Source organism: Balaenoptera acutorostrata, chromosome X (genome assembly GCF_949987535.1).
Source record: "Balaenoptera acutorostrata chromosome X, mBalAcu1.1, whole genome shotgun sequence".
Lineage (NCBI taxonomy): Eukaryota > Metazoa > Chordata > Mammalia > Artiodactyla > Balaenopteridae > Balaenoptera > Balaenoptera acutorostrata.
In genome coordinates, this window is record NC_080085.1 from 127,467,012 (window position 1) to 127,486,038 (window position 19,027).

At 41.5% G+C, this 19,027-nt stretch overlaps 1 non-coding gene and 1 pseudogene across 1 annotated transcript; one reads left to right on the top strand and one right to left on the bottom strand.

Moving 5' to 3' along the window:
• Nucleotides 1–309: 309 nt before the first annotated feature.
• Nucleotides 310–416, bottom strand: LOC130706559 (U6 spliceosomal RNA). Its single transcript, XR_009006781.1, has one exon. It is a non-coding gene; the product is annotated as a U6 spliceosomal RNA (small nuclear RNA).
• A 9,130-nt stretch (nucleotides 417–9,546) lies between these two features.
• LOC103018205 (tubulin beta chain-like) lies at nucleotides 9,547–11,371 on the top strand (annotated as a pseudogene).
• Nucleotides 11,372–19,027: the final 7,656 nt, after the last annotated feature.

Genomic DNA, 19,027 nt, shown 5'->3' on the forward strand with positions numbered 1-19,027 from the left:
TGGGCTCTAGAGCACAGGCTCAGTAGTTGTGGCACACGGGCTTAGTTGCTCCACAGCATGTGGGATCTTCCCGGACCAGGGCTCCAACCTGTGTCCCCTGCATTGGCAGGTGGATTCTTAACCACTGCGCCACCAGGGAAGTCCCTTTTTTTTTTTTAACATCTTTATTGGAGTATAATTCCTTTACAATGGCGTGTTAGTTTCTGCTTTATAAAAGTGAATCAGCTATACATATACATATATCCCCATATCCCCTCCCTCTTGTGTCTCCCTCCCTCCCTCCTTATCCCACCCCTCTAAGTGGTCACAAAAAATATGGAACGCTTCACGAATATGCATGTCATCTTTGAGCAGGGGCCATGCTAATCTTCTCTGTATTGTTCCAATTTTAGTATATGTGCTGCCGAAGCAAGCACTGCGTCAGGTCTTAGTTGTGGCATGCGGGGTCTTCGTTGAGGCACGCGGGATCTTTTGTTGCAGCACGGGCTCCTTTGAAACAAAGGGCACCTTCTTCATGTGGCTGCCTTGAGAATTGAATGAGATAATATATGTAAAGTGCCTAGCATGGTCTAGAGCAGCACTGTCCAATGGAACTTTCTACATCGATGGAAATGTTCTATATTCGCACAGTCCAATATAGTAGTAATTGGCCACATATGGTATTAAGCACTTGAAATGTGGCTAGCATGCCTAAGGAACTAAATTTCTTATTTTAATGTGAATTTAAAATATAAATATAAATTTAAATAGCCACATGTAGCTACTGGCCACCATATCGGATAGTGCAGCTGTAGATACAGAGCTAAATCATCAATGAATAAATTTTTTTTATTATTATGTAGATATTTTGCTTAGTTCACTGATCTAACTTACTTCCTGGACTCTGGACCTATTTCTTGCGTAAATGGAGTAAGCACAGGATTTCAGGGAAAACTTCATCAGGGAGGGGATGGCTGAGCTGAGTTTTAAAAAGTAAGAAGGAGTCAGGCTGGTAGAAAGGATGGTCCAAGGAGTGGCAAGGAAGGGCATACCAGCATGTGCCAAGGTGTGGGGCATATGGGACAATATGGTGTGCTCAAGGAATTGCAAGGAGCTTGGGACGGTGCCCAAGAGGAAAGGGGACAGAGGCGAGACTGGAGAGGTGGTAAAGGCCAGATCGTGGCCTTGATGCCACATCTCGAGCAACACGGAGCCACTGAAAAGTGTTTTAACCATGAGAATGACACAATCACATTTGTGTTTAAGAAAAATCTTTATGAATGTAAGGTGGAGAGTATCTTGATTTCATAGGAAAAGGGCAAGACTGGAGGCAGAGAGAATAATTACGAATCTAGGGCAGTGCTATAGGCAAGAGTTCTGTTTTGGACATATTCAGTTTTATGTGCCTATGTAACAGTAACATGGAGATATCTAGTACTCTGTTGGATATTTTGATAAAGGCTTGTAGTGCTCACCCATACCTGGTTCTCCTATTCTTATCAGCACACTGGAGGATTCCACTTGAAGATGGGATCTTGTGACTACTTCTAACCAATGGGCTGTGAGTGGTAATAATGTGAGTTGCTTCTGGGCCAAAGTATTTATTTAGCAGTATAATTCTCCAGTCTGTCTTCCCCTGTTGCATTGACCAAGCTGGCTGAGTATCCCATCATGTGTAGGTACAGGATAATGGCATTTCCATCAGCCTGAATGCTGGAGGACAGTGCTTTTTAATGTTACCGGATCTATATTTCCCATACAGCATATGTAAGAAATCAACTTTTGTTAAACCACTGAGGTTTTTGAATTGTTTAAAACAAATTTGTAACCTATTCCATCCTGACTAATACAAAGCTGCATGTCTAAAGCTCAGGAATGATATCTGGGCTACACATGGAGATTGGGAATCACTGATATATACGTGTAACTGAAGCCATGGAAATGTATGGGACCACCCAGGGGGGATGAGTAGAATGGAAGCGAAATGGGCTGAGGACAGGAACAAGAACTCCAGAATTTAAGGGCAAGGTAGAGGAAGATAAGCCTACAAAGAAGAATTAGAAAGATTTGTCAGAGAGATAGGAAGAAAGAAAAGAGGAGTGTGGTGTCATGGGAATGAAGTGAGGAGAGTTTCCAGACTGCCAAACATGCAAATGATTTGGCAGCAAGGAGGTGTTTAAAGGTCTGGGTGAGACCATTTTCGGAGGAGGACTGACCTGTAGAATCTAAGTTAACTTTGAACCGGTGATTGGGAAGCATGATAGTTAATTTTATGTGTCAACTTGACTGGGCTAAGGGATACCTATAAGGCTGGTAAAACCTTATTTCTGGATGTGTCTGTGAAGGTGTTTATGGGAGATATTTACATTGGACTCAGTAGACTAAGTAAAGAGATCCACCCTCACCAATGTGGGTGGGAATCATGCGATCCACTGAGGACCCAAATAGAACAAAAAGGTGGAGCAAGGGCTAATTTGCTATCTGTTCTTGAGCTGGGACATCCATATTCTCCTGCCGTCAGTCACTGGAGCTCCTGGTTCTCGGGCTTTCAGACACTGGGGCTTACACCAGTGCCTTCCCTCCCCTCCTCCCGGATTCTCAGACCTTTGGACTCTGATTGAATTACACCACCCACTCTCCTGGTTCTCTATATTCCAGATGGCAGATTATAGAACTTACCTGCATCCATAGTCATGTGAGCTAATTCCCATAATCTATCTATCTATCTATCTATCTGTCTATCTATCTATCTATCTATATTGGTTCTGTTTTTCTGGAGAATGCTGTTTAATATAGGAAGTGAGTATGGCAAGAAAGTAAATGTGGGCTATACATTTAGGAAGATTAATTTCAAGTGGAAAGAAAGGGGGGTTGAGAAAAAAAAAAGAGGGAGAAAAAGAATGTCGTTTCACTAGCTAGAGAAGGATGTAGGGAGGAAGAAGTTGATGATACCATAGTTATTACTCATATAGTCCTGCTGGCATTGAGTTTGGGGCAGTAGTCCAATGTGGCCCTGAGAGGTTTCCATGGTGAACACTCCTGAACCAAGAGGGAGGTTTAGTAGCTGGGAGGAATCTACACAGAGGACTGATCTTTATCAAAAAGATGATCCCTAAGAAGGAGCCCGGGATCTGTCTGCCACGAGAGTAGTACCGAGGATTTAAGGTCATGGGTTGAGAGCCAGGAAGCAGTGACAAGAATGAGCTCTCTACGCACCAAACTGAAGAGCTGCTGGGTCATATACAGTTTTCAAACTGGGACAAGTCAGCCTGTGGAGGGAGGACTAGAAGGGCTGAAATCACAAAGCTTAACAGATAGGAGCAAGGGGTGAGCCTGGAACCTAACTGATAACGTATGAGTCAGAGAACAGATCAAGAAGTGGGCCAGGTAGGGACAGGAGGGGCAAGTGAGGAATGACTCATTGGAAGGAGATTTTGAAGTGGGGGCAGTGCCCTTGGCTCCTCCCTTTTTGGCTCTTAAGGTCCTGGCTCCAGGTGTTGTGGCACAAGTGAAAGGCACACAGCAGGACTGTGGAAACTGAGGACTCCGATATAGCTTTGGCATTGCCTTATAAATTAGAACATTTCCCTCAAATGTTAAAAATTTCCGAAATAATACATAATGTAAAAATTGCTTTAAATTTTGGCCAAATTAATAATAGAAATTAGGTAGATATTCTGACTAGACCACAAGCCCCATAAGGGCAGGGCTTTTGTCCATCGGGTTCATCCCTGTATCCTTACTGCTAGGAATAGTATCTGGCTACAAGTAGGTGATCAATAAATGCTGAATGAATTAGCAGCATGGGTGAATCAGCTTCAATGAAGAAAGGGGATTTGAGGAAGCAGTGTGAAGAGAAAATGGACCAAGATGCTGAGAGATAAACTAGCTTAGAAACAGCAATAGCAAAGCCTTCAGATGGATGTTGTGGAAGAAGGTAGAATTTAAGATCAAGAACAGGGAATTGTAGGAATTGTAGCATCTTCTAGAACAGCTGAAAGCCAGGAATGACAATAGCAGCCTAAAGCAGACCAGAGAGAACACAAAAAGGAGATGATTCAGCTAAAGCAAAAAGAAATACCCAATATCCATTCCCTCTCCCAGTAAACTTTGTGTATTTCAAGTACCATCACTGGATGGTTATATAGGTCTTTAACAATGATCTGGAGTTTCAGCTTTGGTGATCTTAAAGAAGAACGTTCTCAAGTAGGAAGTCTTAAACTGAGGAAGAGAGGGAACAGATTGTATTGACAAATGAGTGGCTGCACACGTGTCATACCAACACTAGCCACACTTGACAGACTTCGATGTGTCAGGCTCTTTATATACATTATTTCTAATCCCTTCGGCAGTCCTCCAAGGTGAATGTTATTATCCCTGTTATACAGATGGAGAAACTGTGAGGCTCAGAAGGAATAAGTACCTTGCCTCAGGGCCTGCACTAAGAAGTGGTGGAGCTGAGATCCTCAGCCACTGTGTTGGGCTCCTGCCTTACACCCAGACAGTTCTCCCACGAAGAAGGAACAGCAATAGCTGGAATCACCTCATGGATTTACCTTGTACAGGTTTCTAGGGGATCAGCAATTCAAGAGTATGGCTATGATTGTCACAGTTGAACTTCTACTTACTTCTGAAAACACAGGGGTCTTGTGGGATAATGTCAGAGGATGGGGGAGCAAATACCAGGTTAAATCACCACGATTTCTGGACTCATCCCCAAGAGAGGCTTTCCCTACACAGCAGAGGACACTGGTGCCACATGGCACACAGAAAAAGAAAATGGTTGAAGAAGTACCATTAATCAAGAGCCCTATGCACCCACTTTGTAGAGTTGTCATGAGCATTAAATGAGTTAATACAAGTAAAGCATTTATTGAGTTAGCCAAAAAGTTCGTTCGTTTTTTTCCATAAGATGACTCTAGTAGCCCTTAGTTGTCTTTAACTTCATTCGAAACAATTTTGGTGGTTGTATTGTGACAGCTGTCATATCGGCGTGCATGAAAAAAAAAAGCTTATCAAAATTGGTGAATTTTTGTGTAGCCATTTTAATATTGAAGATGGAAGAAAAAAAGCAACATTTTTGGCATATTATGCTTTATTATTTCAAGAAAGGTAAAAACGCAACTGAAACGCAAAAAAAAAAAAAGATTTGTGTAGTGTATGGAGAAGGTGCTTTGACTGATCAAACGTGTCAAAAGTGGTTTGTGAAGTTTCGCACTGGAGATTTCTCTCTGGACAATGCTCCACGGTCGGGTAGACCAGTTGAAGTTGATAGCGATCAAATCGAGACATTAATTGAGAACAATCAACGTTATACCACGCAGGAGATGGCCGACATACTCAAAATATCCAAATCAAGCATTGAAAATCATTTACACCAGCTTGGTTATGTGAATCGCTTTGATGTTTGGGTTCCACATAAGTTAAGCGAAAAAAACCTTCTTGGCCGTATTTCCACAGGCGATTCTTTACTTAAACGTAACAAAAACGTTCCAGTTTTTAAAACAAATTGTGACAGGCAATGAAATGTGGATACTGTACAATAATGTGGAACGGAAGAGATCGTGGGGCAAGTGAAATGAACAACCACCAACCACACCAAAGGCCGGTCTTCATCCAAAGAAGGTGATGTTGTGTACACGGTGGGATTGGAAGGGAGTCCTCTATTATGAGCTCCTTCTGGAAAACCAAACGATTAATTCCAACAAGTACTGCTCCCAATTAGACCAACTGAAAGCAGCACTCGATGAAAAGCGTCTGGAATTAGTCAACAGAAAACGCATAATCTTCCATCAGAATAACACAAGACCGCATGTTTCTTTGATGACCAGACACAAACGGTTACAGCTTGGCTGTGAAGTTCTGATTCATCCGCCGTATTCACCAGACATTGCACCTTCGGATTTCCATTTACTTCGGTCTTTACAAAATTCTCTTAATGGAAAAAATTTCAATTCCATGGAAGACTGTAAAAGGCACCTGGAACAGTTCTTTGCTCAAAAAGATAAAAAGTTTTGGGAAGATGGAATTATGAAGTTGCCTGAAAAATGGCAGAAGGTAGTGAAACAAAATGGTGAATATGTTGTTCAATAAATTTCCTGGTGAAAAGGAAAAATGTGTCATATTTTTACTTTAAAACCGAACGAACTTTTGGGCCAACCCAATAGAACAGTGCCTGGCACACAGTAAGCCCCCGATAAATGTTAGCGGTTGTCATTGTCGTTGTTGCCACCATCATCATCGTCATTGCCAACCAAGCACAAACTGAGCAAGGCTGTACTGAATGTACATTTTTTCACTTGGCATCTCCAGCAAGGGTCCTGATTGACAGCATCAGAGGCTTCTTCACAAGGTAAGGAAGCGCCTTGGGCAATAGGAGGAAAACCGTGAAAACAGTGGCACTGCACCCAAGTAGAAGTGTTGGAGTGAAGCAGTGGAGAGTTCTTGCCGAGACTGAGGATATCTCTGTCGTCCTGATACTAGGAGCGTGCTGTGCAATCTTGGGCAAAACATTTACCCTCTCTGAACCTCAGTTTTTTCATCTGTATGTTGGAGATAGTTATGGTTGGCAGTTAGAATTCTCTCTGCCCCTTGAAAATCTATGATATAATTATATTGGGTGTAGATCACAGCAAGATGGATTTGATAACCAAATATGATACACTCCGTATAATGAAAACTGCCAAAATCATTTGAACTATTGATTTATAAAGATGGTTTTGTCAAAGAGCTTGAGAAGGAGAATCAAACTGAAAAAAACAAGTAATTGCAATGTACTGCATTTCAAAAATGTTATATATGTGGAATAATAATACAACATATAACCTTTTGGGACTGGCTTTTTTGACTAAGCATAATGCCCTGGAGATTCATCCAAGACGTTGTATGTATTGCTGAATAGTATTCCATGGTATGGATGTACCACAGTTTGTTTGTCTATTCATTTGGTGGAGGGTATTTGAGTTTTCAGTTTGGGATTTTACAAATAAAGCTGCTATGAACATTTGTGTACATGTTTTTGTGTGAACTTAAATTTTCACTTATTTGGGGGTAAATATCCACAGATGCAATTGCTGGGCTGTATGGTAACTGCATGGTTAGCTGTTTTTTTTTTTTTTTTTTGAGTGGTTAGATTTGTAGAATTTAATTTTAATATTTTTGAAAAAAGATTTAAATTGAGGTAACTTTGGTTTATAACTTTATATGTTTCATGTGTAGGCATGTTTAGTTTTATAAGAAACTGCCAATATTTTATTCCAGCATGGCTGTATCATATTACATTCATATCATCAATGGATGAGTGATCCAATTTCTCCACATCCTTGCCACCATTTGGTGTTGTCACTTTTTAAAATTTTAGCTATTCTGATAGGTGTTTAGTGACATCTCAACGTGGTTTTAATTTGTATTTCCCTGATGGTTAATGATGTTGAACATATTTTTATGTGCTTATTTGTCATCTTTATATCCTCTTCCCTGAAATGTCTCTTCATATCTTTTGCCCATTTGTATTATCCTGGAGAACAGATTAGTGGCTGCCAGGGGTTAGGGATGGGGTGGGGTGGGTGGAGGAGGAAGGTGGGTATGGTTGTAAATGACCAACACAAGAGATCCTTGTGGTGATGGAACTAGTCTGTGTCTTGACTGTAGTGATTGTCACAAGAACCTACAAATTGATAAAATTACATAGAACTGAATACTCATGTACACACACACATGCGTGTACACACAAATGAGTACAAGTAAAATTGGAGAAATCTGAATAAGATAGGTAGACTATATCAATATCAGTATTCTGGTTGTGATCTTGTACTATAGTTCTGCAAAACATTACCATCGGGGGCACTGCGCAAAATACATGGTATCTTTCTGTATTATTTATTACAACTGCATGTGAATCTACAATTATCTCAATAAAATTTACAATTAAAAATTTAATTGGAGACAGTATCTGTATTAAATGCCTTGCTCATTTGTTCCATAAGACATCACCCTCTTACTATTAATAAAAATCTGGTAGATAGATTTTTTCAGTGGATTAGGCTCATTTGACCTAGCCTAAACAGAGATGAAAGGAATAAGTAGAGTGTAGGTAACCATCTGTAATAGTTTAGGAGATCTTAGTCACCATTAATGATTAATTAATCATGTAATTTGCTTAAGATCTGTCTTCTTATGTAGCTTTTTGTATGCAAAGCCCATGTCTGCATATTTTACTTATTTATTGCCTGGCTACACGCTAGTAGATGCTCAATAAATATACTAGCTGGATGAATGAATGAATGAAAGAATGAATGGATGAATGAATGTTGTCCCAGAGAAATTTGTCAAATGCAAATGCGAACTTCCAGAGGACAATGGAGCACAAGATTAGCAATTACAATGAGACCAAGTTTATTTGGCACCAACATGACTAGCTTTCATTTTTCTCAGATCATAAAACTAAAATATACTCATTGTAGACAGTGTGAAAAACACAAAAAGTATAAAGTCATAAATAAATGATTTAATAATTTCACCACTAAGAATTACTTGTTAATGCTTTGGCTTTTTCCCTCCAGTCTTATATATGTATATTGCATACATGCATACACATGTACACACACCTGTACACACATATTTTCTCTTTTGTGAACTGCTGTACCTGACCTTGATCTTTCTTTCCATTGGGGTCAGAGTGTTTTTCTTTTCAATTTGTATTAGCTCTTTATATATTAAGGATAACTACCTTTTGCCACATTTGTTATTAATCATTTTCTTAGTTTATTATTTGCATTTTAATTTTGTTTATGATCATGGGCATTCAGGAGTGTAAGATTTGCATTCAGGCAATGTATGGCTGTTTTTCTTAAAGAGGCAGTGCATCAGAGAGTGTAGCTTTGAGTTGGAAATTGGACTCTGCCAATTGTTAGCTGGGTGACCCTGGGCAACTAAATTACCTTATATTTCTAAGACTCAGTTTCATTACCTGTAAAATATGAATAATGATACCTAAATTATAGTTTGTCAGGGCTAGAAATAATGTCCTCATCAATAACATGGGGAATATACAGTCTCTACTTGATAGCTTTGATGTGAGAGATTCAATGAGATAATGCATACAAAAAGTTAGCACAGCTTTCAGAACCTTCCTGCCTCCGCGTTCAGACCTTGCCGCTCCAGCCTCCAGGCCCCGTCCCATCCTTCCAGCCTGCGACTAGCAGCAGAGAAAAACTAATTACATATCATTTTCTTGCCCCGTACACACTTTGAGGCGAGCAAAAAGATTACAATAAAAAATTTTTTTAATTTATTTATTTATTTTTGGCTGTGTTGGGTCTTCGTTTCTGTATGAGGGCTTTCTCTAGTTGCGGCGAGCAGGGGCCACTCTTCATCGCGGTGCACGGGCCTCTCTTGTTGCGGAGCACAGGCTCCAGACGCGCAGGCTCAGTAGTTGTGGCTCACGGGCCTAGTTGCTCCGCGGCATGTGGGATCTTCCAAGACCAGGGCTCGAACCCGTGTCCCCTGCATTGGCAGGCAGATTCTCAACCACTGCGCCACCAGGGAAGCCCTACAATAAATTTAAAAATGAGGGCAATTGTGCACATCCAGGCCAGTCAGTGTGGCAATCAGATTGGTGCCAAGTTCTGGGAGGTGATCAGTGATGAACATGTCATTGAACCCACTGGCACCTATCATGGGGATAGCGACCTGCAGCTGGACTGCATCTCTGTGTACTACAATGAAGCCATAGGTGGCAAATATATTCCTCATGCTATCTTGGTGGATCTAGAACCCGGGACCATGGACTCTGTTCGCTCAGGTCCTTTTGGTCAGATCTTCCGACCAGACAACTTTGTTTTTGGTCAGTCTGGGGCAGGCAACAACTGGGCCAAGGGCCACTATAAAGAGGGGGCCGAGCTGGTTGACTTGGTCCTGGATGTGGTTCGGAAGGAGGCTGAGAGCTGTGACTGCCTACAGGGCTTCCAGCTGACCCACTCACTGGGCGGGGGCACAGGCTCTGGAATGGGCACCTTGCTCATCAGCAAGATCCATGAAGAGTATCCTGACCGCAGCATGAACACCTTCAGTGTGGTGCCCTCACCCAAAGTGTCCGACACCGTGGTTGAGCCCTACAATGCCACCCTCTCCGTCCATCAGTTGGTGGAGAACACTATGAGACCTACTGCATTGACAACGAGGCCCTTTACGACATCCGCTTCCACACCCTGAAGCTGGCCACGCCAACCTACGGGGACCTGAACCACCATGTCCTGGCCACCATGAGTGGTGTCACCACCTGCCTCTGCTTCCCTGGCCAGCTCAGTGCTGACCTCCGCAAGCTGGCAGTCAACATGGTGCTCTTCCCATGTCTCCACTTTTTCATGCCTGGCTTTGCCCCTCTAATCAGCCGTGGAAGCCAGCAGTATCGGGCCCTCACTGTGCCGGAGCTCACCCAGCAGCTCTTCGATGCCAAGAACATGATGGCTGCCTGTGACCCCCGCCATGGCCGGTACCTCACCGTGGCTGCTGTCTTCCGTGGGCGGATGTCCATGAAGGAGGTGGATGAGCAGATGCTCAACGTGCAGAACAAGAACAGCAGCTACTTCGTGGAATGGATCCCCACCAATGTCAAGACGGCCGTCTGTGACATCCCAGCCCGTGGCCTCAAGATGGTGGTCACCTTCATTGGAAACAGCACAGCCATCCAGGAGCCGTTCAAGTGCATCTCAGAGGGGTTCATTGCCATGTTCCACCGGAAGGCCTTCCTCCACTGGTACACAGGTGAGGGCATGGACGAGATGGAGTTCACCGAGGCTGAGAGCAACATGAATGACCTCGTCTCCCGAGTACCAGCAGTACCAGGATGCCACCGCAGAAGAGGAGGAGGATTTCGGTGAGGAGGCCGAAGAGGAGGCCTAAGGCCGAGTCCCCATCACCTCAGGCTTCTCAGTCCCCTCCGCCTTCTTCCTCAACCGCCCCTTTCCTCTCCCTCAGAATTTGCGTTTTCTGCCTCTGTCTTGTTTTTTCTTTTTCTGGGGGGGTGGTTCTAGAACAGTGCCTGGCACATAATAGGCGCTCAATAAATATCTGTTGTTTGTTGAATGTCTCCTCTCTCTTTCCACTCTGGGGAACCTAGATTTCTGCCATTCTGGGTAACCCTGTATTTCCTTCTGGTGCCCACTCCTCCCATCTGTCCAGTTAACATTTCCCTCTTTGTTTTCGAGATAACCTTTCAAGAAGCTGGGTCTCATCAAATCCCATTTAGAACCATGTGCTGGTAACCCGGATAGATGACCACCATCCTAGGCCCATGTGGTAGCCCAGGGGAAAGGAAACCAAGCAGCAGGTAGAAGTCCCTACCGGGAAGGGGTGGGGTTTTGGAGAGGGGCATGCAGGCTATTGAAGTCCTAGTTTCCAGATACCTCCCTGCTCCTCTCTCAGCTTCTGGGGAGGTGTTAACAGTATTATCTCCATTTTCAGTCTCCCTCCAAGGACTGTCCTGAGCTATTTCCTTTGCAAGGTTCTGGCCACCACCCTGTCAAGGGGGATCCTTCCCTCTTCCACTTTACCTCCTTCATAATGTTGGATTCCTTCCTTTCCCCTGGTCAGAAAAGGGGGTCAAGAGGAGCAGGAGAGAGACTAGCCTTGGTCTCTAAGCCTCCAGAAAGCCCCTCCCCAGCCTTATCTTTTCTTACAGAAAAAAATGAATATCAGCCCTTCTGTACCTATATGGAAAGCTATGTGCTGCCACCTAAATGTCATTCCCCAGAGAGGGGACAGGGCACCCTCCATCTTTTGGCAACATCTCATCTCTTACTTTTGCTATTGCCTTCCCCCTACCCTTGGTTTTGTCCTATTCTACCCTTCAGATTTCTATTGTGTTGAACTTGCTGCTTTTTTTCATATTGAAAAGATGACATTGCCCCAAGAGCCAAAAATAAACGGAAATTGGAAAAAAAAAAAGTTAGCACAGTACCTGGCACATGATGTGTTCAATGTTAGCTATTATTCCTCTACTGAATTTACCCATAGGAATTCTTTTTCATTCTGCTGGAGAATACCCATCTATATTTTTTATCATATATATATATTTTAAACTGTTAACTATTTTTTCCTTTGTCTCTTTAATCCATTTGGAATTTGTTTTGGAGTGATGTTGTAGCTCTCCCACCTGAATCACTGCACAATTTATTGAATGGCTATCTTTTGTTGGTTGAAATATCCCCTAGCTTTTTTTGTCATTTCTGAGAATCTGAGATGTTTTGTAAACTTTGCTTCGATGTTTCTGAGAGCTGATGCATCAGAATCTGGTGTGGGTATAGATTTGTGACAAGGTCTTCATGATGGAAGTTTTTTGCAACGTTACCTCAGTAAAAATAATTGTAAATGGTACAACACATTTTCTACTCAGAAGAACTGTTTGGTAATCGTTTGGGGTTTGGCTAAGCTAGAACCCTGCTCCCCAAAATGGACCTGCAATATCAGCATAGTGTGGGAGCTGGTTAGAAATGCAGAATCTCAGACCCTGCTCCAGACCTGCTGAATCAGAATCTGCATTTTAGCAAGAGCACATAAAAGTCTGAGGAGTACTAAGCTAGACCACACTTTAATATCTATAAAGACGCACATATACACACACACGCTTTTTTTTGCAAAGTAATGCGTATCATTGTATAATATTTGGAAATCCTAGTTAAGTGTAAAATAAAAATTACATAGAATCCAACCACCTAGCTTTAGCTCCTGTGAATATTGTATTTTTCTCGAGAATTTTATTCATTATTTTTTAGATTGGCATTTCAGTGTACATAAGGCTGTGCATCCAGATAATTACCTGGCATTTCCACATGTACCAAATATTCTTTGAAATAATGGTTTTTAGTGGCTGCCTGATGATCCATCCTATGGATAAGGCTTCATTTTCTCAGCCATAACTCCACTGTTAAACAGTCAAGTTGTTTCTATCTCTTTGGTATTGTGCTGTGAACATTCTTGTACATGCATTTTGAATAAATATCTGCTTAACTCCTAAAGATAGAGTCGTACAGGATTAAAGAGTAGGAATGATCGTAGGAATATTGATATATATAGACTAATGGGTGCAACAATTTACCCTTCACGGCAGTGAACAAACATGCCTGCTGTGGTATCTCTTCTGGCCAGCATTTCTTTTTTTTAAGTTCTTGATTTTGAAATGATTATAGATTCATAAGAAGTTGGAAAAGTAGTACTAGAGTCCCTTGAGCCCTTCACCCAGCCTCCCAATGGTGACATCTTATATAACCGTAGTACAGTATCAAAGCCAAGAAATTGACATCCATGGGTACAGTACTGTTAATTAGACCACAGATCTTATTCAGATTCTCACCAGTTTTTATGTGCACTTGTGTGTGCGTGTGTGTGTGTGTAGCTCTAGGCCGTTTGATTCGTATATAGAGTTGTGTAATCACCATCGTTGTCAGGATATGGAAGTGTTCTCTCACTGCAAAGGAACTCCCTTGTATAGCCCCTTTAAAGTCACGCTCATCTCCTGCTTCAGTCCCTGTCCCCCGGCAACCATTAATCTCTTCTTCATCTTTATGGTTTTGTCATTTCAAGGGTGTTATATAAATGCAAGCATACAGTATGTAACCTTTTGAAATTGGCTTTTTTTCACTCAGAATGATGCACTTGAGATCCATTCAAGTTAATGCATGTATCAATATTTCATTGCTTTTTATTGCTGAGTAGTATTCCATTATGGGTATGTAACAGAGTTTGTACCAGGGATATTTTGGTTGCTTCCACTTTTCAACTACTATGAATAAAGCTTCATGAACATTCATGTATAGGTTTTTGAGTGGACATAAGTTTTCATTTCTCTGAGATAAATGCCCAAGAGTGCAATTGTTGGGTTGAATGGTAAATGGATATACAGTTTTATAAGACACTGCCATACTCCCTTCTAGAGTGGCTATTCCATTTTACATTCTCACCAGCAATGTATGAGTGATCCAGTTTCTCCACATTCTTACCACTTTTGGTGTTGTCACTGTTTTTGATTTTAGCCATTCTGATAGGTAGGTAGTAATACCTTAATGTACATTTCTCTACTGACCAACCTTGCATACTTTTCCATGTGTTTATTTGTCACCCACAGCTTCTCTTTGGTGAATTGTCTGTTCATTTCTTTTGTATAATTTCTCATTGGATTCTTTTCTTTTTACTGTTGAATGTTAATAGTATTTATATACTCTGTTTAAGGTCCGTAGTCTAGTTCACAGTGTTTTACTGATGTCAGTTTCCTGATTTTAATATTGTAGTAGAGTTATAGAAAATGTCGCCATTGGTGGAGACTGGGTTAATAGTTCTGAGGCTCTGATACTCAAGTGGTTAACTTTTTCAGATATGCCGTTTGCAGATATTTTCCCTGGTTTGTAATTTTGGGTTTTATCCTCCTAACAGAGTCTTTGCTCTTTAAAAACAGAGCAAAATTTTTACACAGTTTACTGAGAAGAATAGACAAGAAGCTGCAAGTGGAGTGTGGAGAGATGCTCAACTGATAGCTCTTTTGTAGTGTATGTAAGCAGACGTGCAAATATTCCTCGTCACCTTAGTGGTATTGCTCTCATCTGGCCTCATCTGCCTCGGTTGCAGAGCCCACTCTGCTTTGAGATTCCTCTCTTGGGCAGGAAGTATATAAAGTCTCCCTACCTCAGACGGCCTTCAGCTTCTCGTCCAGTTCCGTTCTTTCTGCTTGATGTTTTTCGATCTCTTGTTGTATAAGACTTCTGCTTGGCTTAATGCCTCCAGAAGCCTGGGTTCCCAGCCTCTCCCTGATGGCTGGCATTGACCCAATGCCAGTCTCCTTCCTTTGCTTACTCTTCTGGTCTTGGCTTCTAACACACCTGATCTGCAATGTCTGCTAAGCTGAACTAGAATCACCAAAACCGTTGTAACATATAGCTGCACAGACTAGTAAAATGGTGAATTTAACACTAAACATCTTAGGCTGGGAAAAAGTGAAAGATTAAGTTCCAATCTATATGACAGTTAAAGTTGAGGATGGCACCTCTGCCTCATCCATCCATGATCAAGGATAAAAACACAGAGGGTATGTGAACAAGGCACTGCATCTTATAGCGTCCCTGCCATTCTCTACTTGAAAGAAGAGAAAATGTGTGAGAAAGGCAAGCAAATCAATGGGGGACAATGATCATATTTATTCTCAGTTCAGGTGTCTTGAACCATATCCAGAGCCAGGATTAGCTTTTGTTGATGAACATGATAAATCCTACAAATGAACAGTCATTAATTAGAGGAAAATGCATTCCTCTTGCCTGTCTTCCAATTCCAGACTTAAAGCCATTCTGTGAATGGAAGAAATATTTCAAGAATGCCAGCAGATCTCTTCCCAACTCTGCCTTCAGTGACATGATGTTGGTAACTTGAATCACCCATGGTGGGAATATTTACACCATGAAATCAGCAAACACTATATATCAGGGCTTTATTTTCTCTTTGGGAGTCAGTTGATCAACATATAGCAGTTCACTACTGGGTGCCTACCAGTGGGTATTGTGTGCACTCTGGGAGATGAGACACAATCTTGCTCTTGCGGACCTCAATGTCTAGGAGTCATAATCCCCTTCTGGAGCCCAAACCTCTTCTGTCAGCTCTTCTCTTCAGTGGTCTCACCCTGGCCCACCTTTTCCTTCCTTTCCCTCTTCTCAGCCTTTCCTCTTTGCTTTTGGGAGCTCCCTTTTCATTGTGAAGGAGCTTCCTTATAATCTCAGACTTTCTTTAACCACCTCTAGCATCTCCCTGCCTTGATTGAAGGTTGGATTTCTGAGGGTAACCCCCCCTTTTTTTTTGCAGCCCTCTCAAGTGGAGCCCAGGCTCCCATGCCCCAGCCTATGGATCTCAAGGAGCAGCTTCCATTCTGTCGGCTTTCAGTGGCTGTTTCCAGACCATCATTACACCACTTTTATTCAACGGTCCCTCTTCGAGTTCTATCCAGTTAGACTACCTCCCTTTCATTAACCCAGAGAGGGAACACAGTAGGAGGAGCAGAAGATTTTGACATGGGAGGTACTGGTGGGACCAGGTACTGGTGGGAGGTTCTGCTAGGATGTCCAGGTAGAAGATGTTCAGCCAGATATTGGCAGTGCAGCTACCAAGGGTCTTTGTAAGCCAGCAACTTTGTGGGATTTTCCTGGGATCAGTATGGGGGATTCATTTCCTCTTCCTACTTTTCTACCCATAGCACTGGATAAGGAAAAGACAATGGTCTGCCAGAGATAAGGCAAGATTTTGTTTTATTCTACAGATCATCAAGTTAAAATGAATTTATATTCAGTGATGTTTCAGTAACATATATTTTATTTTCACTTTTCAAAAATTGAGGATCCATTGGTATATGGCATACAGTGGTGGTTCACAAACCATATTGCCTTTCAGAATCATCTGGGGTAGGTATAAAACAGTTCACATCCTTGGCAACAGAATATACTTAGCATTCCCAAGTGTTCACTTAACTGGAAATAATATTTTCTGGCTATTCTGATTAATTAAAGTACACTTCAGTGCATAGATCCAGGACAGCAGAATTAAAGATTGCACTTTGACAACCACAATCTTCCTGTTTCACCACAAATAACACAGGTAAGAAGAGAGGGAATCACAGTCTCCACTGGGACCTGTCCCCCTTTCAACACGTGCAAGCTCATCCTGAGAATGCCTACCCCAGTTTGATACAGGCACTTTAGCATCTCCCCTCTTGTTTTCCCTGGAGCACACTGGATGACATTATAACACCAAGAACTTTTTGACAGATTTCTTAGGGAAAAAATCCTCACCTAATAGCGTTATTTTCCCCATCCTACCAATTTCTGTCTAAATGCTTTCAAATTCTGAAAGAGCAAGGCAAGAACATGATACAGTTATCAGTCTAAGTACTTTCAATGCAATCTTCTGTCACCAAAGTGGTTTTTGTTGTTCTTTTATCAGCAATCCAGATTTTATAAAGTGTGTGCTATATTAATAATAGACCAGGTTGATGAGTTCCCTTGCTATCAATCCATTTACTGAGCAATCATCATTACAAACCACTTAATCTCCATTGTGACAGCTTGTGATAACGCCAGAAGAACTTCCATGATTAATTTACAATCAGTTTGCAATCCATATACATCAAACAGATAGTGCATGTAGTAACATTTGCCACAGTTAATGAAAGAAGTGAAGGCAGCAAAACAGCTTCATTATGATCTGGAAATGCACCATTCTAGGGAGAAATAAGGATTTGAAGTAGATTCATGTATCTAGCTCATAAGGAATTCTCCCTGTATCCTTTGGGTTGTACATGCCATTCAGCCTTACACATAATTACCTCATGAATATTTAGCATCCTAAAAGATATTGACCCCTTTTTATAAGTGCAGAAATCCAGGCACAGAAAAAAGTTTGTCAGCATCCTATAAATAAGTAGCATATAACTTTACATTCTTGATGCTAAGCTAGCTTCTGAGTGGTATTGATGTGATAGAAATGTAAACCCAGACGACAGTTGTAAAGGCTTGGAGGAAACCTGGAGACATTTTATTTTTCATTTCTTTTGCAAAAATCTATTAGGATGAGATGCAGTATAAAATAGTGGTTGAGAGCATGGCCTTGAACATGACACCATCTGGGTTCAGATTTTGGTTCCAACATTTCTTAGTTGTGTGATATTTGACAAGTAACTTGATTTCTATGTGCTTTAGTTTCCTCATCTGTAACAGTAGGGAAGATGGTGATAATGGTGAAGACTGCATCATTGGATTGCTAAGAAAATTAAACAGTATTTGAGGTGCTTAGAACAGTGTCTGGCACATGTTAAGTGCTGTATAAGTATCAGCTTATATATATAAAGATTTTGCAGATCCCCTAACTCATTTAAGTGTCTTCTGATTGACTTTTGTAGCATGTCTAAACCGACTGTTTTGCTTTATTTGTCTTGTTCTATCCAGAAGAGATAGTCATTCTCATTTCTATGTAGTCCTCCTTCATGTACTTCTTCAAGTTCCCTCCTAGACTTTCTTGCTTCAAGTTTAAATAATTACAGATCTTTTCATTTTTCATTGTAGCACGTATTTTCCTATACCTTAATCATCTCTTTCTTGGGCCTCTGACTCATTCTCAGAAACTATTTTTCCCATTGAGTGAGTATGACTCTGGATGGCTTTTATAATGGAATAATGGCCTTTCAAAACTTATGAAAGGCCCATGAGAGATTGTGTAAGGCAGTGCTCCTCAAAATGTGGTGTGCGTCAGAATCTCCTGTGTCTCTCAATACAGATAAGGATGCTTTGGATCAACTCTGAAAATTCTGATTCAGGAGGTCTGTTGGGGGGCTCCGACAGCAGTATTTTTCAAAAGTTTACAGGTGATTCTGAAGTATTGGGTTGGCCAAAAAGTGCGTTTGGGTTTTTCCATAAGATGTCACAAAAAACCCGAACGCACTTTTTGGCCAACCCAATAGAAGGGTTGAGAGCCACTGCACTAGGGTATATGCTTCCCTATAGACAGAACCATCCAGAACTACTGGGTTCAAATAGTCAAAAGAGACTCCTCCATGGGAAGCTGGAGCTTAATTAGTCAGCCATTACAGTCCTGTGTTCTCAAAGGCTCTGTGATTATTATCATCATTATTAACAGTATTTAAAATGGAATAATAAATGATTAACATTTATATAGTACTTAGTATATATCATGCAATGTTCAAAGTACATTATGTTGACATACATAAATCAAGGCATTTAGTCTCCATAACCCTATGGAGGTAGGGGCTCCCTATCTTATCTTATTCAGCAGAACTACCTACCATCCTTGTTTTCAGGTACAGAAACAGAGATTCAGAGAAGATACTAGCTAACCTTATTGACCACTGACCCTCTGCCAGGTGCTGAGCTCAGTGATTCCTGCACAGGCACTTAATTCTCACAACAATTAATGAGGTGACACCACCACGATAGGAGCCCAGGCTTTCACTGATCTAAAAGTCTGTGGGCTTTGCTTGTCAAAATAGGTTATTGGCTTTTCTTTC